The sequence below is a fragment of the Sus scrofa genome, chromosome 4, assembly GCF_054392235.1.
Source record: "Sus scrofa isolate SSC_HxYL_T2T_F1_AM1 chromosome 4, Sscrofa_HxYL_maternal_Yorkshire_Landrace_v2.0, whole genome shotgun sequence".
Classification (NCBI taxonomy): domain Eukaryota; kingdom Metazoa; phylum Chordata; class Mammalia; order Artiodactyla; family Suidae; genus Sus; species Sus scrofa.
The window spans coordinates 31,091,525-31,115,427 of NC_139386.1; the positions used below are offsets into that span (position 1 = coordinate 31,091,525).

The 23,903-nt window shown below is 38.7% G+C and overlaps 1 protein-coding gene across 11 annotated transcripts in view; it reads right to left on the reverse strand.

Annotated features, from left to right (window-relative positions):
- OXR1 (oxidation resistance 1) overlaps positions 1-23,903 on the reverse strand; it is a 519,861-nt gene that overhangs the window by 340,209 nt on the left and 155,749 nt on the right. For 2 of the 11 annotated variants that reach the window (XM_085021879.1, XM_085021877.1), the window contains exon 1: positions 7,360-7,497. The exons of the other annotated variants lie outside the window; for them this stretch is intronic. The gene's annotated coding sequence lies outside the window, so the exon portion shown is untranslated. Of the gene's footprint in view, positions 1-7,359; positions 7,498-23,903 lie in introns of those variants that run through there. 11 annotated transcript variants of the gene reach the window in all.

Below are 23,903 nucleotides of genomic sequence, written 5' to 3' on the forward strand. Positions count from 1 at the left end.
GACTTGTGAAGAGAAGTAGAAAGGAGTCAGAGCAGCTTCCTCAGACAACGAGCCAGTCTATTAAGGAACCACATTTGAACACACCAAGGAACCCACCTGGCCAATTTCTAGAAGGTGACAGTGAAGGGGAGACAAGCCACCTTGCATCACACTCACACGTTTCACTTGTACCCACCCACCTGGACTGGAGAAGAAGATTGTCATAAAATCAACCTCCATTTCACAGCCTAGTAAGAAAGGGCTCTGCTTGCTTTCCTCTTTAACCACACAGTAGGTTTAAGAATATGCCAAGCCTGAGGTCTTCTTCATGCTCCTGTTTGCTGGTGCCCCTGCCCCAGGAGAAATGAAGGCCAACTTGCTTAAAAGGTAGAACCCTAAACCAGGCCCAAGGAAAAAAAAAATCTGTTTGTCTACTCTCCTTCAGGAGGAGCTACATTTTTATTGTGCTTTTAGAGAAATTGTGAGATGTGCAGCACACAGAAATTCTTCCCAGGAGTTCCTATTATGGCTCAGTGGGTTAAGAATCTGACTAGTATCCATGAGGATGTGGGTTCAATCCCTGGCCTTGCTCAGTAGGTTAAGGACCTGGCACGGCTGCAAGCTGAGGTGTCGGTTGCCAATGTCACTCAGCTCTGGCATTGCTGTGGCTATGGTGTAGGCCAGCAGCTGTGGCTCTGATTTGACTCCTAGACTGGGAACTTTCATATGCTGTGGGTGCAGCCCTAAAAAAATAAAATAAATTCTTCCCAAGCCTTTACAAACTGAATAGTGCTAAGCTGTGAACTCATGAGCATATGTATCTTTTCTTTCTGTCCCTGACATTTTTATTCAGGTAAAAATCTGATTAAGTGGACATCTAGAGTAAACTTAAAAGGTAAATAGGAATTCCTGCTGCGGCACAGTAGGTTAAGGATCTGGCATTGCTGCAGCTCAGATTTGATCCCTGGCCCAGGAACTTCCGTGTGCTGAGGGTGCAACAAGAAAAAGAAAAGGAGGTAAATAAAGTCTGAAAAAGGCAACAGATTTTGGACATGGACAGAAATCAAGGTGGATGTCCCAGGCCTTGGCAAAAATGGGGAGAGGGCACATAGGGTCCAGGCATGGCAATAGGCTGGTCTTTTAGCAAAAGCTGGATGTGGTACCTACCCTCTGGGGGGCTACCCTGAAACATGACCAGTTAATAATGAGCGGTTCCCAAACTGTAGGCAGCAGGCTGCTGGCTCAGTATCCTGTAGATGGATTTGCCCAGCATTGTGAAAATGCTCATGTCAGAACCAACTCATAATTCAGCAGTTAGGCCTCATGGTATTTTTCACTTTGTTGCTAGTACATCTTAAAATGATTCAGGGTTCCCCTTCTTGGGTACTGAGTGCCTAAATAAGCCTCTTAAATGACTACCAACTCGTCACCAGCCCATGACGTTATACCAGAAATAAAACAGGTGAGATTAGAGTGTTTGTCTACTCCACAGCACAGCAAGGCTCTTTAATAACAGGAAAGCGAGTGGATATTATCAGGACTGCTTTAGTGGTTTCCGTTTAATTCCCTATAAATAAAAGGCTTTGTTAGTAGACTCATTAGACAAAGGATTTAGAAACATCAGAAAAAGAACTCTCCTTGAATTCTTAATGCCTACAGCCCAAGGTCATAGCTAAAGTATTTTATATTTGTTCTAAAATACTGTGATTTATATTAAATTCTAATATCCATGCTATATGTACAAATGGTGTGTGTGGGTATATATAAGAATTTTGGAATCATATTTTCAGATGATACTTTCTTTTAAAAAAAATCAAAGAAGGAAAGAATGTATTTCACAAATGTTTCTAAGCCCAAGCTCAGCTGTAATTATAAACAAGAGTTGATAGTCACATCGGGAAAAATGTTATGAATGGGAGAGTACTAACTATTTTAATACATTTAACATGAGAATATCCATTGGTGAAAAAACCCTGACCATCTAGGTTAATATTCTGTACTGGTATTTTAATTTCAATTTGGCACTACTTTCTACTTCACTATGTTTTCCTAAGATGAAACATAAACTTTGATTTTATTATTATATTATTTATTTTTTATATAATTTATTATTATTTAAAAATTCCAACTTCCAGATATTCTCTTTTTTTTCTTTCTTTCTAGGGCTGCATCTGCAGCATATGGAAGTTCCCAGGCTAGGGGTTGAATTGGAGCTTTAGCCTCCAGTCTACGTCACAGACACAACACCAGATCCAAGCCAGCTCTGCAGCCTATTCCACAGCTCGTGGCATTGTTGGATCTTTAACCTACTGAGTAAGGCCAGGGATTGAACCCACATCCTCATGGATACTAGTTGAGTTCTTAACCCTCTGAGCCCCAACAGGAACTCCCGCAAATTCTTTTCAATATTATTTTTGATCTGACTATATCCAAAGAGGTAATAACTACAAACCAAATCCTATGCTTCCTTGAAAAGAAACAAATGGATAGTATGTAATTTATTTATCAGTGTCCTGATTATTTTTTAGACGCACACCTCAAAATTTAACAAATTTTAATGAGTTGGCAGTTATTCTATCACCCAGAACTAGGCAAGAATGAATAGCTTACTCTTTTTTTGTTTGGCCACACCCATGGCATGTGGAAGTTCCTGGACCAGGAATCAAACCCACGTACCACAGCACTGACAACATGGGATCCTTAACTGCTAGCCCACCAGGAAACTCTGAAAATCTTACTCTTAACTACATACCATATGACTCTTCTTCACTGAAGCAAGCAGTGCTTTCAGCATGTAAAGAAAATAAAATCACAATTTCATTAGAGATTGTGCTGATTGTGACATTTATTAATTATAAGGACAAATTGTACAGTGGTCCATGTGGCATGCCTGAGCTCAGCTGACCAGAAAATGCTGCAAAACCTATTCATCCATAGCTCTTGGAGGGTGAGGGTATAAGACTACACTAATAGGTTGGAAATCTATAATAATCGAGATAAGTTTCTAACACCACTTCTACCTAGGAAATGACCAGTGCAGCTCCATTAATAAGGGCACCACTGAGATGCCCTTCCATCACAGAGGGAGCAGACCTTCTCGCCTTTTTACTAAGGATGACATAAAGGCCAAGTAGGTGGAATTTTATTCATGCCTCAAAATAATATCAGCCAGAGTTAAAACTTCACTAATCCAGTGGCTTCAACTACCTAAAACCCTGTCAATGATTTCCAAATTCACAAATTCTCAAAGACCTTATCTATAGGAGAAAGCTACACGCAGAATCTAATTAGAACACTATTGAAAACGTTATTTTTATTATTAATCTAATCAACATGGCTGCCTGGTTTCTCATTTATTTGACAAATTTATTGAATACCTACTGTGTGGGTGGAGTTTTGTTATGTTTTGAGGATTCACCAGTGGAAAAAAAAAGTGATTTATTCTCTCTGCCAGTGAGGTTTGCAAGATAAAGTCCACAAATGTTTGGGTGTCAAGTAAGAAGCTGGCTGAGGTGGGGTGGGTATAGGCCAGCACATGCATTGCTTTGGCAGGTAAGAATCTAGAAGGAATGAATTCAGAAAGCACAGGTTTCTGAATTCATCGGCTTAGGACCCCTAAATTTATTTATTTATTTATTTATTTATCTTTTCTAGGGCCACTCCCACGGCATATGGAGGTTCCCAGGCTAGGGGTCTAATCAGAGCTGTAGAGCCACAGAAACACGGCATCTGAGCCACATATGCAACCTACACCACAGCTCACGACAGCGCTGGATCCTTAACCCATTGAGCAAGGCCAGGGATCGAACCCACAACCTCATGGTTCCTAGTCCACTTCACCACAACCGGAACTCCAGGACCCCTAAATTTAAAAGCAAGTATCAGGAACGGAAAAGACAGAACAAAAACAATTTAAAGCTAAAAGATTACGCCCCCCCCACACACACACATATAAACAATTTTGAAAAACAAATGTCTTTTGAATGTTAACAACAGTAAAAGCAACAGTGCAACTATCATTTTCCATTATTTTGCTCCAGGTAGGGGTCTAAGCAACTTTGATACATTATCTCATGTAATCATCACATAACAATGGGGATCCGACTCTTATTAAATCCAATTCATATGTATGTGGGGACTGAGACACAGAGAAGTAACTGGCCCAAGGTCAGGTGGCTGGTGAATTAAGGACACAGAGCCATGCTAATCTAATTCCATACCCACCCAACAAGCTATAGGGCCTGAACCAAGATGCTCATCTCTCTCCCTGTATCTTACACATGCTGCTCTCATTTATTGACTCCTAACTGTGGGCTGGGCACTATGTACTTAATAAATATAATTTGACCTAACATTTAGAACAAACCTATGAGAACAGCATTACTCTCATCCCCACTTTACAGATGATAAAACTGAACCTCAAAATAGTTAATCTGCCCAGCTACAAAGCAGCAGACCTCTGCTTAAAATCCCAAAGTCCCCGCTCTTTGTCCCTGTGTAGTCTAGAGCAGTTGGAAGCCACTTGGCCCCCTCAACAGGGAAGGCTCTGAGTGAAAGTAGCCAGCAGAGAGGAAAGCATGGCCAAGAGATGGAGAGACAGAGATTGCATCCTTCGGGCTCGCACATAATGGAAGCCCTTCAACTTTACGTGAATTGCTCATACCTATTTTCTGACTCTTAAAATTGTAAGGTCCTGGTGAAAACTGTAAGTTATGAATCTTCTCTCAACTTCATATTGCTTTCGGTGATGTGGGGAAGAGTAATTGAGATTATATTCACAAAGTCCCTGAAATAGAGTGGGATGTAAATAGTCAATGCTCTTATTTATTTATTTTTTTTTAAGAGAGTGAGGTGGTTGAGGATTGGAGCTCTTGAGCCAAAGATACTATATTTGAAACTTGGAAGGGCTACTCACCTGCAGGGCAAATTTGAGCACAACTACGTGACTTCTCAGTTCTGGTTTCCAAGTCTATACACTGGGAATGATATTATGCATTTGAGAGAAGCATTATGCCATTTAGAAATAACATATGCAAGAGTCTAGCTAACTGCCTGGCACATGACCAGCAGCTATGAAATAAATGGTGGCTCTTGGTTTGTATGATTACCAATGTCAGTTATTAAAAACTCGAATATATTTTTTATGCCAAAAATATTAGAAATGGTACCTGTTTTAGCTTTTAGTCAAAAAGTCATGATTATTTTTAATCTTTCCTTGGAGAGAGAGAAAAAAAAAAAAAAAAACCTGTCATGTGGATTTCAAAAAGCTAATGTGACCTTGAACAGTAAAAATAGGTGTAACATCCAGAAAAAAACAAAGTAAAGCCCCCCTCACCCCCCTTTACTCTTCATCCACCCGACCGATTTTGGAGCTTAATTTTTAGGTTTAGGTGTCCAAAGGATGTGGTTGCTCATGCATACATGCCTAAGGGCATCCTATGAAGCAGTGAGTAATCAGAGCACTGAAGGATGAAGACATGTGGGGGTGGTTGTCATGTCTGGGGCTGCTGAGTGAAGAAAAGACAGAGGGAAAGATTCTACAGGGACACACACCCTAGGGGCTAAGAGGGGATGGTTCCAGAGGACCAGACAGCAAAGCGAGAGCATGTGGAGATAATTTCCATCATTTCAACTTAAAATGTATCTACTTTCCATAATTTTATGGTCACCTCTGCTCCCTCCACATCCCACATCTAGACTGAGTACTGGCTCTTCATCTGGGACATAAAGTCATACCCGCAAAGTCTCCAACGTGCTCATAGTCACACAAACATACATGAATAATTCAGGCTTTATAAATGATTAAGCAGATATACTGATATTTATCAGGAACAGGTACTTTCCTTTCACAGCATCACAAATCCTCATGGGGGAGGGTAATTCGGGAGAGGACCTGACTGAATAACTGACCAGCCCAGATTAGTAACTCATTTTGTAGTTTTCTCCATGCAAAGCAGCAATAAAACCAGCATGTAAGACACTGTTGCCGAAAAAGCTCTTCAGGTTCTACATTAGTAAACTGTAGATAAAAGCATTTGCAATGAGAATACTATTTATAGGCAAATGGGGTCATATGTAAGAACAAACGTCTTCTGTTTCCTGAACTTTCTAGATCCAGTTAGTCAGTGAGTCATTTATGCTCTACCACCACGTGTTTATTAAATATGGCTGCCGTTTGTGCATCTCCCAAACTATCCCCTGCTCAGGAGTTCTGAAGTGGGGGCAGTTTTGTTCCCCGAGGGACATTTGGCAATGTATGGATATATCTTTGGTGATACCTGGGGCAGGGAAGTGGGCACTGATATTGCTATCTAGGGAGAAGAGACCAGAGATATTGCTAAATATCCTACCATGCAGAGCACAACCTCCAAACCCCAACAAAGAATGGCCTGGCCTCAAATGCCAGCAGTGCCTGGGTTGGGAAATTCTGCCCTCATCTAATCCACTAATGCAATTTTTTTCTTTTAGACCACTAGCAACCTTCCCGTATTTCTCTTCAGCAGTTACTCTTACCACTACCCTTACCCCTTATAATCCATTCTCCATGTAGTAGCCAGAAAGGCCATTTAAATATAGAAATATATAACATAAATACATCAAGATATAGCATATACATATTTATATATGTATAAAGATATAGTACAATATACTATTGTATTATTATTAATTATACTGAAAGGTGGCAGAGTGTGTCACTCCCGGGAGTGTCACCTTGGCATGGGGATGGTTTGGGGCCTGGAGGCACTTTAGAAAGAGCCAATACAATAAGGACATACATTCCAGTTTCCCCTTTTCTTCCTGAAAACAGGAGATTAAAAACCCCCCTTGTGAAAGGTTCCGTTCCCTGTACCAAGAGGAAAAAGAAACTTTCTTCAGCCTGAAGTCAAAACTGAGAAAATTCTGTGCAAAAAGACCTTGTAAAAATCATTCTTACCATCTTTTCACCGCCATGTATATTTTGGGTGCTTCTCCGCAATTACTCTTCTTTGTTTAACCTACTGTAAAGCATTTAGGTTTTGCCACTTCTTTAGGTCTTCATTTGCTCTTGGGGGATCCCATGTCAAGTTAAACTTACATGCTTTTCTTCTTTTAATCTATGTTTTGTCAGTTTAATTATTAGGCCCAGCCAAAAATCCCTAACAGGGGAGGGGTAATTTTACCATTTGGTGCCTTCCTTGCAATGGTATTATAATTTAATTAGTATGTTAATAATCATCATTAATAAAAATCAATGTATAATAAATGTCTACTCTAACACCACACCCATAAATCTGTCATGCCTACTACTCCTTTTCGGTGGCTTCCTGGAATAACTAGCAATTCTTAGCATAAAACCCAGCTTCTTGCCAAGCCTCCAAGGCTCCTGGCTGTCTCACCAACCTTATTTTCGGTCACTCTGTCCCGCACTTCTTCCTCAGCCACACAGACCTTTGCAGTCTTCACACACAGCAAACTTGTTCTCACCCTCAGCCCCATTCACTTGCTGTTCCTTTGACTGCAGTCTTTTGCCAGAAGTCTGCATAGCTGATGCCTTATTCAGCTCTTAGCTCAATTGCTATCTCTTTAGAGGTGCTCCCAGTACACCAGAGATAAGGCCGTTCTGACCTCCTCTGTCCCCCCAGCCCCATTCACTTTCAGTCACACTGCCCTGTGTTATCAGCTTCATAGTACAGTCAGTTCATGGTTGGGCTGTATTTCATTTCTGTATCAGTTTCCTTGTTTGTTATCTCTCCCACTCCTAGGAAGCTCAAAAGGAGTAAAGACCTCAAGAATTTTATCCATAATCATATCTTCAGGATGTGGAATAGCACCTGATTCCTAATGGACCCTCCATAAATAACTGCTAAATCAAAGAAATTGTGTTTTCTGAATCCACCTTCCCTCCCCGCCAGCTTTACTGAGGTATAACCGCCATTTAACTTTAACATCAGTTACTTTCTCATTTTTCTTAGCACAGATAAACTTTTTAGATGTTGACGTTTAGATTAACCTCTGTTCACATTGTTACAAATTAAAAATCAAGTAAATTGAACTCAATTTTTTTCTTTCCAGAATCATTTAACAATCAGCAAGGCAAAAGGATCACCCCCGGAAAGCAATTTTTTCTTATCTGTTTTAGTGGCATTCATAGTTTCACAGTCAAAACGAATAATATCACCAGTAAAACATTGCTATTTCAAGGCACACTGAAAGCTCCAATTCTTTTGAAATTGTCTATATCTTAGTATTACAGCTCTTAATGAGTTTTTTCCTCACCACCTCTTCAGTTTAACCAAGTTCACATTTTGTAATAAAATAGTATTTTTTTTTTTTACTGTAGCACGCAAAATGCAAAATTCTCTGTATAGTTTCTCTATGACTTAGTGAATATTATTATTGCTTAAAGCACTGGGAACACAGTAATTCAAATGATCCTACTGCTTTATACACCCACACAAACATGCATGCATATAATATCAAAATGAAATAATTTAATCAGAGGTAATATTACATTCTAGTTTTAATAGCAGAAAATACACATCATTAGGTCATGATGTCAGAACTGTATGAGATTTACAAGATAAACAGAATATTAAACTTGTTCTTTAGAAACAGTTTTGTGATGTTTTTCTTCCTGCTCCTAAAATGACTTTTAGGTTTGTACAGGGACATTTGGTGGATGAAAGACTAGTCCTCAAAGCAAAAAAGAAAATAATAATTTCAGTGCAGTTACATTTATAGATGAATTTAACTGCTGGTTGCAAAAACTCAGAAATATTCATCATTCATTGTTTGCCAAGAAAGGCAAACAAGAAAAGTATATTTCAAAAAATGTTTCTTTCAGCATTGTTTAGAAAAGCAAAACTAAAAGTACCCACAGTCTAAAAACAGGGGAATAGATAAATAAAATGTATGGAATAATATACCACAGTTAAAATGACTGGACTGCATACATGGATGGATATAGATATAGATAAACACACATATTTCAAAAACAATGTTGATTAAGAAAAGCAAGTTTTTGGAGTTCCCGTCGTGGCGCAGTGGTTAACGAATCCAACTAGGAACCATGAGGTTGCGGGTTTGATCCCTGCCCTTGCTCAGTGGGTTAACGATCCGGCGTTGCCGTGAGCTGTGGTGTAGGTTGCAGACGCGGCTCGGATCCTGCATTGCTGTGGCTCTGGCGTAGGCCGGTGGCTACAGCTCCGATTCAACCCCTAGCCTGGGAATCTCCATATGCCGTGGGAGCGGCCCAAGAAATAGCAACAACAACAACAACAACAAAAGACAAAAAAAAAAAAAAAAAAAGAAAAGCAAGTTTCCGCAAGATACATATGTATGATATAATTTATAAATACAGAATACTATATTCAGAGTTCCCGTCGTGGAGCAGGGGAAATGAATCTGATGAGGAACCGTGAGGTTACAGTCTTGATCCCTGGCCTCACTCAGTGGGTTAAGGATCTAGCGTTGCCATGAGCTGTGGTGTAGGTCACAGATGCGGTTCGGATCTGGTGTTGCTGTTGCCGTGGCTGTGGCGTAGGCTGGCAGCTGAAGCTCCGATTTGACCAGTAGTCTGGCAACCTCCATATGCTGTGGGTGTGGCCCTAAAACAGCAAAAAAAAAAAAAAAAAAAAAGAAAAAGCAGCAGAATACTATATTCCTATATTTCTTCATTCAACACACATTTTGAGGGCAACTACTTTATGTCAGCCATTATTCTAGGCACAAGGATATAAGCAAAGGAAATCCCTGACCAAACAAAAGCTTAAAATCTAATGAAGGAACAGGTAACAAAAACATAAATGCATGCATATATGCATACATACATGTGCAAATTGTGTCAGGCAGATTTTATGGAGAAAAATAAAGCCTGGTAAGGGATTGTGAGGGCAGTGCAACTATAGATTAAATGGTTTCCCTGCCCCAACCAGGAGGTGACTTTTGAACAAAACCCAAATGCAGGCAGTGGTCCGGTGGAGCCACAGGAGGCAGGCCTGTGCAAGGGTCATCCAGGGAAGGATGAGCCACTGCAAAAGCCCAGAGATGGAAATGTACGTGGTGTGCTCCCTAAAGAGCAAGAAGGCCAGTGATCCTGGAGCACAGGGAGCAAAGCCGAGAGTGTGGGGCTGGAGGTTGGAGGGTAGATCATAGGGGGCCTTGGTGAACAAGACAGGGACTACGGACTTTATTCCATTTGTGATGGAGCCCCAAAGGGCTAGGAGGGGGAAGTTATGTGATCTGATGTATGCTTCTGAAGGCTCAGTGTAGCTGCTGGGTAGAGGAGAGATGGAGGATGTTGGGATGATGCTGTGTGAGTGACAGCAAATGTCAGCTAGGATGGAAGATGTTGCAGTAACCCTGATAAAGGATGCCAGGAGGTGGACTAGGGAAGCAGCAAGAAGAGGTGAAAGGGGCTTGGGATTAAGACATACTTTATTTCAAAGACAGAGCCAAGCAGATACATTGTTCATTCATAAAATAATATGCAGTAATAGCATAAGACTATACATATTGAATACAGATAATATTGTCTCTAGAACAGGAGAAAGGGGAATAGGAAAATATAAAGACTCAATTATCTAATATTTCATATCTTTCAGAGAAAAACATTCTGATAGAAACATGGTACAAACTGAATGTTTGTTAATTCTGGGTTTTGTGTTCCCAGATATTTGCCATATATCTTTGTAACATTCTGATTCTCATATTTTTCCAGAAGAATTACATTCTATACAGAAAAGAGTAATATCTATGCTTTCTTTTCACTGAATGATTCACTGATTCATTCGTTTATTCAACAAATATTCCTTGAGCATCTATTCATACCAGACTCTGGTGCAGGTCCTACAGAAGTGATAAAGAGCAAATCAAAGTCCTCATGGGGTTTATCTTCTGGGGGAGAAGGCAGACAGTTGAATAAACAGATATATAAAATAAGGGCATTTGAGATGATGGCATAGGAATAAAAATGAAGCATGGTGGGCAGAGTTATTTTAAATTGGTTCTAACTTTGTCTTCTTATAAGAGAAATCTAACTTATTCAGTTTTATTCATGTGGCTATAAATCATAAATGGAATAAAACCTAGCAGGAACGTGGGCAGCTGGCATTTACAGGGGGGTTAAGAGCACAGACTTTGGAGTCAGACTCCCTGTTTAAAAGTTGGTAAGTGCTCTGGATTAAAACAATTTATTATCATTATCCTCACCTGAGTGATTATTATTATAACTCATGATTTTTGTGGGTCAGCAATTTGGTCTGGGTGGTGTGTAGACAGTTTATCTCCATTTCATGATACTGGTATTTCATCAGAGTTGGCTCAAAAGTCTGGAGGCTGGAACAACTGTAGGCTGGACTGGCATATCTTGCGCTTCCTTATAGCATGGTAGCCTCAGTTGGACTTCTACATTGGCTCAGGGCTCCAAGAGCAACTGTCACCGGAGTTAAGGGCAAAAGCTGCAAAGATTCTCATGACCGAGGCTCGGAAGTCCTGGAACAACACCTGTGCCACACGCTATTGGTCAAATAAGCCACTGGGGTCAGCCCAAACTAAAGGGAAAGGGAATTAAAACTCCACCTCTCAAGGGGAGGAGTATCAAGGAATTTAATCTATGACAGCAAATCACTAACTATTCGGAGATGTATTAAATAAGTCTATAAAACAGAGAGTTGAAAGGATAGCAAATAATGTATGTATATAAACTGTCTACAGCAATGCAGGGTTTAGTGTCACCAAACCTCTGGGCCATCAAAAATCTGTTTATGACATATATCAGCCTTCCATGGCTCCTCTATATTTGCACTTCAGCATCCACGAATTCAACCAAGCACCTATAGTGCAGCACTGTAGTATCTACTACTGAAAAAAAAATCCACATATAAGGGAACCCATGCAGTTCAAAGTCATGTTGTTCACAGGGCCATCTCTAGTGCCTGACTGGATCTTTAAAATGGATTTGTTCCATAGCTTACAGGAAAGAAAGAGACTCCAAAACCATTTTCCCCTGTGATGAGAAAGGTCAAGAAAAATCCTGAATTCCACTGGTAGTGGAAGAGTGGGAGATTTATAATAAGGCTCTATTGTTTTCTTCAATGCTTAGAAGACCATTATAGAAAGATAGGCTAAAATACTGCATCAAAGACACTCCAAACTCTGTGCATCTGTCTTAGTTCTTGAAGTTTTATGACTCCTAGAAAATAGGCAGTATTTTTGTTTTGGTAAAGGTGGAGAGTATCATTTTATACCCAGCAGGTTTTTAGAAGATGAATGAGTTGGGTAAGTGAATTCTTGATTCTTAGGATTATAAAAATCAATAAACCTTTCTTCCCAGGGCAGCTGTTAAAAACAAGGTATTTTGAATGTTGTAATAAATGTTCCTTTACTTGGCTCTGAAATGAAGTCAGATAGGTAAAGAGCACAATCTACATTTGAAGAAAGTATGGGATAAACATAACTTTCCTTCCCATCTGTGCTGTACACAATTGTATTTCTGAAATGCTAACTTCATCCCATTCGTTCCCTTTTAAGACCAAGCAAACTAAATTGGTCCATTGGTTTATATAACATATAAAGTTCCTTTCAATTCTTTGCAATGGGCCTTTGGATGTCTGACAAACACATTCATTTTATAAGGGACTATGACTTAAGGAAAAATGCTTAAAGAAAACAAAAGAGACCAATCTACCATGTAAATAAAATCACTAAAGTTCTATCCATACACCCAAAAAATAGGCTACCAGAAATCTTTCTTTTAGTTGCCATTTTAAAAGTACATAAATCTCTATAACTATCAATTCACAGAGAGACATTGTTATAGAAATTACTGGAAAATATTTACACTGAACATGCACAAGATTTAAATACGCTAAATAAAATACTAAAAGACATTCACAAATTTAGCTACATTTCCTAATCATATTTTCTTCGAAAAACCGAGAAATCCAAAGCAGCCTGGAGAAAACCATATAGAAAGAGATTTATGTAACCTGATAATTCTCTAAACTGGGAGATGTATTGATCTCTACAGATTGTCTGTTACTATACTCATCATCACTCCTATTAGTCCAAGTCCTAGTCCTTTTCTCCATAGTACTAAACGGTCTTGAATTTGTCATCTACAATTTGTCACCCAGATCTTTGAAAGAGAGATAGACTTCTCCAAGTCTACAAGGGTGGCATTCCACAGGTTAATTAGCTAAATGTCTGCCATGGTAAAACTGGAGACAAATGAGTACACGCCCGCATCCTTTCCAACCTGCTCCTCTTTTTGCTTTCTCTGCAATGGGAAGCTGGTGAGAAAAATACATGGACTCCCAGCCTCTCTTGGAGGCAGGGGTGGCCATGTGACAAGTTCTGGCCAGTGAAAGGTGGGTGAAAGTCTTGGGAGTGACACAGAAGGGCCTCCTAAAATGAAGGTAAAGCAGGTTCTACCCAGCCTCTTTACTGTGTTGAAAAAAGATGACATGCCTTGGGGTACCGCCATCTTGTAACTGTGAGGAGGAAAGGGCCAGGAAATGCTGAGATGCTAAGAATGAACAGTGAAGGGGCTTTTTTTTCCATAAAAACACTTTTAACATCCACCTTATCCTTGTACATCTGAGTTCCAGGTTTCTCCTTATGTGAGAAAGGGACCTGGGACTTATTTAAATCGTCATGTGTAGCTGTGGGGTTCAATAAGGTAGCCACTGGCCACATGTGGCTTTAAAAATTTAATGAATTAAAACTAAAAAGATAACAAATTTGGTTCCTGAGTACTGGACAGTGCAATTAGAGACCTCTATCATCACAGAAATTTCTCTTTTAACAGAACAGCACTGGAGAAAATGCTGTTATTTGCAGCCAAATATACTGTGAATGCTACAGACGCTAATACTTTCATCACTAAGCCAACAACAGAAACATTTCAGTCTCTGTCTCTCAGCTAAGCCCATATGCCCCCAGGTATTTGATTGTTTATTCCATATTAAAATATCACACATTGATTTATCACTAGCCTTTCATCTAAGAGATTTCTCACACTTTTAGAGGATTAGATTAGTCTGTCAGAACATATTTTTCACATAGCTCCAAATAATCAAGAACTCCCCCAGAGATAATGGCAAAATTAAGGAAATTAATATCCCTATGCTAATACTTCAGAAAGAGTGGAAACGCAGCCATGATCATGCTGCAATAGCAGCAGCTGCAAAGTTAAAGCAATTGACCTCAATATATGGTCTTCTTTTCAAGGGTGGCTCTTAGCCCTTTCAGAATATACCAGTCTCTTTTATTCTCTTAAAAATTATTCCAAAGCGGGAGCTGGATCTGAAACCCACATCGCCCACAGCTGCTGGCTGGGCTGTTTGAAGCTGTGTCCTATGGTCTTTGATTGGGCTTCACTAAATATAGTCACGAATCAGTCTACCCAACACGGAGGTACACGCAGAATTCAAATCAGTGGGAAGACATCTGACGAGGCAGTTTTTCACAATTTTAACTTAGTTATAGCAAAAAAGAGGGAGATGGTGAAAATTTCTGACAAATTTCCTAAAGTAGCAATTCCAATTTCAGCTGATTTATTTACTTGTAAGTTACAAAACAGTGATTATAATAACAGTATCTAATATTTATTGAGTTTTTTATTTACTATTGAGTTTAATATTTACTATGAGCCAGGCAGCATGGCAAGTGATGTTTATAAACTTTTACGTAATTCTCACCGATGTACTCTTATATAGGTACTGTTAGCATCCTAATTTTATAGATAAAGAGACTGAGGTACAAAGAATTTTAAAAACTTGCCCAAGGTCACACAACTGAATAAACAGTGAAATGCAAATTCAGACCCACGAAAATCTGTCTCCAGGGTCTTCCTCCTCCTTTTTTGTTTTTTGCTTTTTAGGGCCCATGGCATATGGAGGTTCCCAGGCTAGGGGTCAAATTGGAGGTGTAACTTCTCACCACAGCTAAGCTACAGCAACGCCAGATCCAAGCCAAATCTGCAACTTATACCACAGCTCATGGAAATGCCACTTAACCCACAGAACAAGGCCAACAATCGAACCCACAACCTCATGGTTACCAGTTGGATTCATTTCCACTGCACCACAACAGTAACTCCATCCAGGGTCTTCCTCTTAATCACTGTATGCTTTTAAAATTGATCATGTTCCGAAAAAAATAAGTCAAGAATCAGAGACCCTCACTTTCATCCAGGTACTGAGATACAACAGAAGTCTAGGACCACACTGAAACTTGTCTTCACTGCTTAAAACCCCACTTCTTGAAGAACAGAAAGCAGCAATGATGAAAAGGAATATTTTCTAAAACATATAGTTACTTTAGATTCAGGCATGATCTTCAATTATTTTAAAAGAGTGAATATAAGAAAACGTGTAAAAGAAAGGAAAGTGGAATAGATATGCCTGAAATTAGAGGCTTGTAGAGTCTGGGTAGTAATTTTAAAAATAATAACATCACAGGAGTTCTCATTGTGGCACAGCAAAAATGAATCTGATGAGTATCCATGAGAATGCAGATTCGATCCCTGGCCTCACTTCGTGGGTTGGGGAGCTGGGATTACTGTGAGCTGTGGTGTAGGCCGCAGATGTGGCTTGGATCCTGCATTACTGTGGCTGTGGTGTAGACCAGCAGCTGTAGCTCCCACTCGACCCCTAGCCTGGGAACTTCCATATGCTGCAGGCACAGCCCTAAAAGGAAAATAATAACGATAATAATAACATCAAAAAACTACTGAACCCTTGAAGTGCCAGGCCTTGTTCTAAGCTCTCATTTGCATCACCACATTGTACCCTCATAACATCCTGCTGAAAGAGGTATTATTATCCTCTGTCATAGATGAAGCAAATGAGTCACAGAGATAGGCAGGCAGATAGTAAAGAGCCATCCCAGGCGTCTGGCTCCATAGCTGACGTTTCAGGTCTTCCGTGGTCTGGCCCTTGATCTCTTCTCTGCCTCAGGTCCTCCTCCTCTCTCCTTTGTCCACTCTGTTTCAGTGCCTCGTGTTCCTTACATGCTCACTCTTCAAGAAGTTTACGCTAATATTTCCTCTTGTATCATAGAGGTCTTCCCTGACTTCCTAACGTTGCAACCCAGGCCCACTACCTAGCATTTATTTACTCCATGAATAAACAGACCGGGATCACCTCCACTCCCTCAGGGAGATGCAGTGATGTTTGACAGCAAAAAAGACCGTCTACACAAGTGCTCTGGATTTGCTTTCCTCACTAGGCTTTGTTCAGCCCATTTTTTTTGGTGGGGGGGCATCAAAGATTCTCAGAGAAAGGATTAAGTTTAGAAAATGAAACATATTTCAGAGAGAGAAACTGGTCTACATTACTCTGTTACTGTAGATGTTATGTCCCTCTTACCATCCTAGAGGATGAAAGAGGTCAGACCAATAACAATGGGGACTTATTGATCCCCGAATTATTTTTATTGGCGTCATTCAGTGGTAAATCTTATACTTTCACAAAATACATTTGTACAGAGGAGTAATGTTCTTTATAACATTATATCAAAGTGAAAAGTAATATTAACAATCAAATCATCTAAAGTTAAAAATATACCAAATACCTAAAAAAATCTGAGTGAACTGCAGTATTCAGTTTTCAGGGGTTAGGTCCAAATTATTCTTCACATTTTTTTTCTTGATTAATAATGAAGGAAATATCAGTTCAAATTACATTAAACAAATAACACCATCTTAGGGATAGTTAAAGAAAAACCTGTATTTTCAAAGGGAAGAAATATAAATACTAAAATGCATAAGAAAAAAATCATCCTCAGTAGTAACAAAGGGAAACTGAATGAAAATGAGATATCATTTAAAAGATTATCAAATAAGGAAAAAATTAAATGATAGGAATCGATGCAGAGAAAATCCAAGGAAATTAGAGTATCATAAAACTATAGTGGAGGTAAGACTCTGAAAGGGGACAATTCAAAAAATTCATCAAAGACTTTTAATTTTAAACATACCTTGGTCCATCATTTCCACTATTATGAATTTATATCAAGAAAATAATTTTGGATGTTAGAAGATTGGTTAGATGAATGCTTGCTGTAGTGTTATAAAGATTGGTTAGATGAATGCTTGCTGTAGTGTTATAAAGATTGGTTAGATGAATGCTTGCTGTAGTGTTATCTTAAAGGTGAAAACCTAAGAAACCATCTAAGTATGACCAAGAGAACTGGTTAAATACATAATTGAATATTTAATGGAATTTTTACCCCCCAAAATTACTAGTTAACCATTAAAAATGACGTGACTGAAGAATATTTAATGACATGAAAATATTTATGATATGTATTTTTCAGTAGGAAAAAGAAGATAACAAATTATGACAGAATGAACCCATTTAAATATATAGAAAAACTGTGGACATACACATAAAGAGTTAAGCGTTCGTTTGGATAGAAAATTCTGATATTCTCCCTTTTGTTTACAGATAGTTTCTAGTTTTTCTACAAAGGACAAAGACTTTTTTTCACTTGAAAGAAATGCTTAATTTACTAAAAAACTGATTGATAAAAGAATATTATCGGAGTTCCCGTCGTGGCGCAGTAGTTAACGAATCCAACTAGGAATCATGAGGTTGCGGGTTCGATCCCTGGCCTTGCTCAGTGGGTTAACGATCCGGCATTGCCGTGAGCTGTGGTGTAGGTTGCAGACGCGGCTCGGATCCTGCGTTGCTGTGGCTCTGCCGTAGACCAGTGGCTACAGCTCCAATTCGACCCCTCGCCTGGGAACGTCCATATGCCGCTGGAGCGGCCCAAAGAAATAGCAAAAAGACAAAAAAAAAAAAGAAAAAAAATATTACCTTTTCCCTGCATTGTATCTAAGCTAATAAGATAGAATTATTTTTCTCTGAAGAGAGGCTCCCGAGGGTAAAGAAGCTAGGAGTCACCTCTCAGGGAAAGAGAAGCAAACTGTTAGGAGATGTATAGCTTTTCATTTTATCCTCATCTGTGGTTAAAAATGCTACCTATATGCACAGACCAACACTAGGCAATTTTTCCTCTACTTTTAAAAATCTAGTTTTAGCTTAGCAAAAATTTAAATAATGGCAGAAATCCACTAAATAAACAACTGCTCAGGTACACTAAAGTAGCGTAACAGAGGCTTAAAAAGTCAACTTAATTTAGAAGCACCTTGAGAATAACTAATTTACCTGCCAGAATTTAGCCAATTTATTTTCTCAAACTGCTTCCAGAGTATATCCTAGCCATAGTACCAGAAACATAAAAATAGCTCCTTAAATAAATCCCAATCACTTAACTTGAATGATAGTTCCAAAACTGAACACCTGAGATTGCTTATCCATAAAGTAAGGATGTCCAGAGTATCACTAACTAGCTGTTTTAGGATGAATCTTAAATATAGGGGTACTCATCAGGTGTACTCATAGGGTGACATATACAGTTTTTTTGGGGGGTGGAGCACACTCCCAGTATGTGGAAGTTCTGGGCCAGTGATCAAACGCATGCTGCAGCAATGACCTGAGCCACAGCAGTGACAACACTGAATCCTTAACCTGCTAAGCCACCAAGGAACTCCCTGTATAATTTTTTTTTTTACTCAATGAATTTATTACATTTATGGTTGTACAATGATCATCACAATCCAATTTTATAGGATTTCCATCCCACACCCCCAGCACACCCCCCCACCCCCCAAACTGTCTTCTTTGGAGACCATAAGTTTTTCAAAGTCTGTGAGTCACTATCTATTCTGCCAAGAAGTTCATTGTGTCCTTTTTACAGAGTCCACACGTCAGTGATAGCATTTGATGTTGGTGTCTCACTGTCTGACTGACTTCACTTAGCATGATAATTTCTAGGTCTATCCACGTTGCTAAAAATGCCGGTATTTCGTTCCTTTTAATGGCTGAGTAATATTCCATTGTATATATGTACCACATCTTCTTGATCCACTCCTCTGTCGATGGGCATTTAGGAAAGACTGAGTCTACAGTAAGAAAAGCCACAGTCCCTTTTCTTTGTTAATTTTTGTTTAACTAGATGCTAATTCAATCAATTATAAGAAAGCACATGCTCTCCAGGCCCTCCTGCCCTCCTGCAGGGCCAGACTATTTATTGTTTCATTATAGAAAGAAAGAACCATAAAACAGTGAAAACACAATTAGGGTTGGGTCAACACTTTGACTAATGCCCCCCAACCCCACCCCTCAGCTTTGAAAGTCAGAGGCTACTAAAATCCTGGAGAAAGGCTGGAATTTATGCTGGCCAGCCAGGGGAACCCTCTCTCCTCGGCAATACCAAGGGCCATTTTGACCTGTATAGGCATCATTCAGATCATTCACCTCTTAAAAGGTTTTTATAATATCCAAAAAACATGTGAAATTAAGTGCTTTACAGAGCAATGATTAAGAACATAGGATTTGGTGTCAGAAAGAAATGAATTCAAGTTATGATTCTTCTGACTCTGATTGATTGTGACCTTGGGCAAGTTACTTAACCTTTCTAAATCTTTTTTTATTTTTTATTTTTATTTTATTTTTGTCTTTTCTAGGGCCACACCCGGGGCATATGGAGGTTCCCAGGCTAGGGGTCAAATCGGAGCTGTAGCCACCGGCCACAGCCACAGCCATAGCAACGCGGGATCTGACCTGCGTCTGCGACCTACACCACAGCTCATGGCAATGCCGGATCGTTAACCCACTGAGCAATGCCAGGGATTGAACCTGCTGCAACCTCATGGTTCATGGTCGGATTCGTTAACCATTGAGCCAAGATAGGAACTCCTAAATCTTTTTTCAATCTGTAAAACTGGGGTAATAGACACAGCTATTCCTTAGAGAGTTGTGAGCACAAAATGAGTGCTCTAACAATGGTAGTTATCACCAGAAGGGTAAATATGCACTCTGAGAAGCCAGTCAACTCTACTTTGGAAATCATACATGTGGCAAACACATGGAAAATTATAAAATGTGATTTAAAATGAAGATATCATCAGGGAGTTCCTGTTGTGGCTCAGTGGAAACGAACCCAACTAGTCTCCATGAGGATGTGTGCTTGATCCCTGGTCCCATTCAGTGGGGTAAGGATCCAGTGTTGCCGTGAGCTGTGGTGTAGATCGCAGACGTGGCTTGGATCTGGTGTTGCTGTGGCTGTGGCATAGGCCGGCAGCTGTAGCTCTCATTTGATCCCTAGCCTGGGAACTTCCATATGCCACTGTTACAAACCTAAAAAGCAAAAAATAAACAAAAATTTAAAAAATAAAAAAATATTATTAGTATTAATTATTTTACTATTTTATAATGCCTTCAATGAGCAAATGTTTTTCTTTTCTTTCTTGTATATATATATATTTAATTTTTAAATTATAGTTGATTTATAATGTTCTCTCAATTTCTGCTCTACAGCAAAGTAACCTGGTCATACACATATATACATTATTTTTCTCACATTATCCTCCATCATGTTCCATCATAGTTCCCTGTGCTATACAGCAGGATCTCATTGCTTATCCATTCCAAATGCAATAGTTTGTGTCAATTAACATCAGAATTAGGGACATTTATAAGTTACTTCAAAAGTAGATACAACTTTATTTGGAATTAACTTATTTTTTCATTTTTGAAGAGAGATACTCTTATTTTTTCCCCCACTTTGGGGTACTTGTTTTTTAAATAATATATGTGTGTAATATATACTACAGGGCACAGACTATCACTGTGTCTTTTTTTGTGGAATTATCAATTTCTAACTTCAATGACAGAACTTTATTACATTCCCTCTTTAGTTTTAGACCCATGTTCTATGAAAGGATGCTTGCTTTCTACATGTGGAACAAGTAAGTACATAACTATGACAGTCATGATTCCACCTTTCCTGCTTCCTTTGAGCTCAGCCTACCCAAGCCAGTGATGACAGTACCCTTTGGAAATACAATCTTAAAAATTAACTGAAACTTCCAATGAGCTGAATTACAAAGATGAAACCCCTATAGCCTCTATGGCCAGAGAACTACCCTAAACACTGAAATACTCCAAACACTGAGGTATATCTGATACTGGCTACTCTTACAGCTATCTAGAAATTATCAGTCTATTTGCATATATTTAAGAGAAAGGAGATTTGTCTTGATGCTATAGATTGATTGCATGAATGGCCCAATTACTGGCCTCTCATATCCATGCCTTTTACTCCTTAATTGTGTGTTGCCTTCCCAATCTGATGCTGAGCCCCATCAAATGACTTGCTTTGCTTTAGCCGGTAAGATAAAAGAAAAAACTGACAGAAGAGGCTTAAAAAGGCATTTGATCATTTGGTCTTTTGTTTCTAATCTTGCTCCTCTGAGATCATGGTGAGAACACACCCAGTCCAGTTTGCTGAAGGACTATAATTGACAAGCATGCAGGTATCCCAGCTGGGGCAATCCCAGACCAGTCCTTAGCTTGCCACATGAGAGAACCGTGCCAAGATCAGCAAAACCACCTCCCCACCCTACAATGAACCAGACATAGAGTGATCCCAGCTGAGCCCAGAAGAATCATCCAGCTGACCTATGGATAAATAAATGCATATTGTTTATTATGGACAATGAACCAGACATAGAGTGACCCCAGCTGAGCCCAGAAGAACCATCCAGCTGACCTATGGATAAATAAATGCAAAAATAAATGCATATTGTTTTAAACTACTATGTTTTGGGGCTGGATATTACCTGGTATTATTTTGGTGATAGATAACTGATATATTTGTAAATTAGTAAAGAGTCTTCCAATTTTAGCTTCCTATTATACAACTCAGTTATTTCAAGAGGTCTAAGGAAAAGAAGAATTCTATACTAAAGTTCTCCAAAGTGTGTATGGGGTTGGGGGGCATGCATGCAAGTGTCCCACAAAATCATTGATTTAGGAGGGGTATGAAAGGCATTAAATTTTATGTTATGAACTCTACTTTGGGAATATGTTTTATCATGTGCAAAGTATATTATTATTGTAGCTCATATATATAATTAATAAATACATGCATATGTACTGGAGGCACATATTTTATCAATAGGTATGCACCCTCAAGAAAGTTCAGAGGCCACTGATCTTGACTGTTGACACTCGGTAATTTTATCTAGCATGGGCTTCCATAGTGGGTCATCTCCTCGGAAACAAACCAAAGACCAATTCATTGGCTAGGTGTCACTCTTCTTTTCTGAATATGATGAAATTTTAAGTATTTTAAAATATTATTAGCATTCTTTTTTTAGTATTTAAAATTTTATTTTCTATGCCACATAGCACTTTACTTAAGCAATCACTGCTACCCAAAAACCGAAGGAAGCTTGATTTTAAAAATAACAACTGTTTACTCATAGGTGGTGAACTTACATGGTTGACATCCTTTATCAGAACTCAGAACTCTAACATTTGTACAAATAACTGCCATACTGACCTAGATTATTAGCATTCTAATCAGGTAAAATGAAAAATACAGGTAGTAAATGTATAATGATTTCTTTTTTAAAATATTTAGTCAATGTATAATAACTGCAGAGGAAAATTCAGTACAGTTTCTTCAACTTGAGAACATTTCTCAAGTATTAACATCTTAATTTGCCATACAAATTTAGTGTGATATCTTATTAATATTTTGGATATATTTTCGGATATAAATATTTTATATATAAAATTTAGATATATAATATTTTACTACAAAATATTTACCAGGAGACACAATTATTTTAATGAGTATAAAGAGTTAAGAGTTAGGATTTTGTAAGAGATTGCATATATTAATGGTTTGTAGTGATTTTAAAACAGTTAATTTAACTGATCACATAAACTTCCAAATAATTCTTTTACTGGAACTAAAATTACAAATATATCTATTGGTAGAGTAAACTAGTAAGGAATGATTATTTATTTCTTAGATATAAGGAAATTTATAAGAAAGATATATTCTTCGTGACTGCAGAGATTAAAGATAAGTGTTAGAAAATAAATTCTACAAATTAACAAAGATTTATGACCTTCAATTCATAACCAATTTTACAATGTGCTATATGTTTAAAAGGAGAGTAATTTAAAACTGTCAACTTTGCTTCTGTATGGCTTTCTTATATATTAAATTCCTATAATGCTACCACACACATGTTTTTCTTTTCCCCTTTGATCATTCTGCCAAAGTCATCCACATTCATATTGAAGATATTTTAAAAACACAAGTGATTTTCCTCCCATTCACATAAAAATGCTTTCCTTTTTTTCTGCCCCAGAGAGTTAAATATTCTGATTTCCTGAGAGCTCAACCCTTTAAAAGAGGGTTGGCACGGTGTGTACATGTTTATCCAGGTTGAGCTGTATTCTCTCTGGGAAAAAAAAAAAAAAAAAAAAAAAGATTTTAAAGTCTTATTTGCATATTTATTTTCACAGCGTTCTGAGTTATATCTAATGAAATAAACCTGCCACTTTATACTACTGCAGTTGGACTGGCAAATAAAAGGACCAGGTTATTAAGAAAAGCCATTGAATTATTGCCCAAATAAGAAACAAAGAGGCAGAGGGTGGTTAAGAGGTTGATACCCAGCAATGCAGCAATCCAGACAGATGCAGAGCTGAGGGATGCAGTGGGCCAGCCTGTTCTGAAGGCAGTCGCTCTGCAGCCCCTCCAAGGAGTGGGACATAATGCAGCAGAACTAGATTCCTCACAGACTCCGTGGATTCCAGCTCCCCATGCTTCTAGCCAGACAACAAGCTCATCTGTCATCTATTTAGCTTCTGAACCAACGTCCTATTGACTGGATCCGGACTCTAGGGAATGGGATATTCCTGGAAGAGCTGCTGATACTCACCATGTGACCTCGATCAAGCTGATCAATACACCACATGGCTCTTCTAAGTTCCCTATCTACAAAAAGAGGATAAGAAAGAGCCTGCAACCTACCTAAGTATGTGCTATTTTGCAACCTGCTTTCTTTC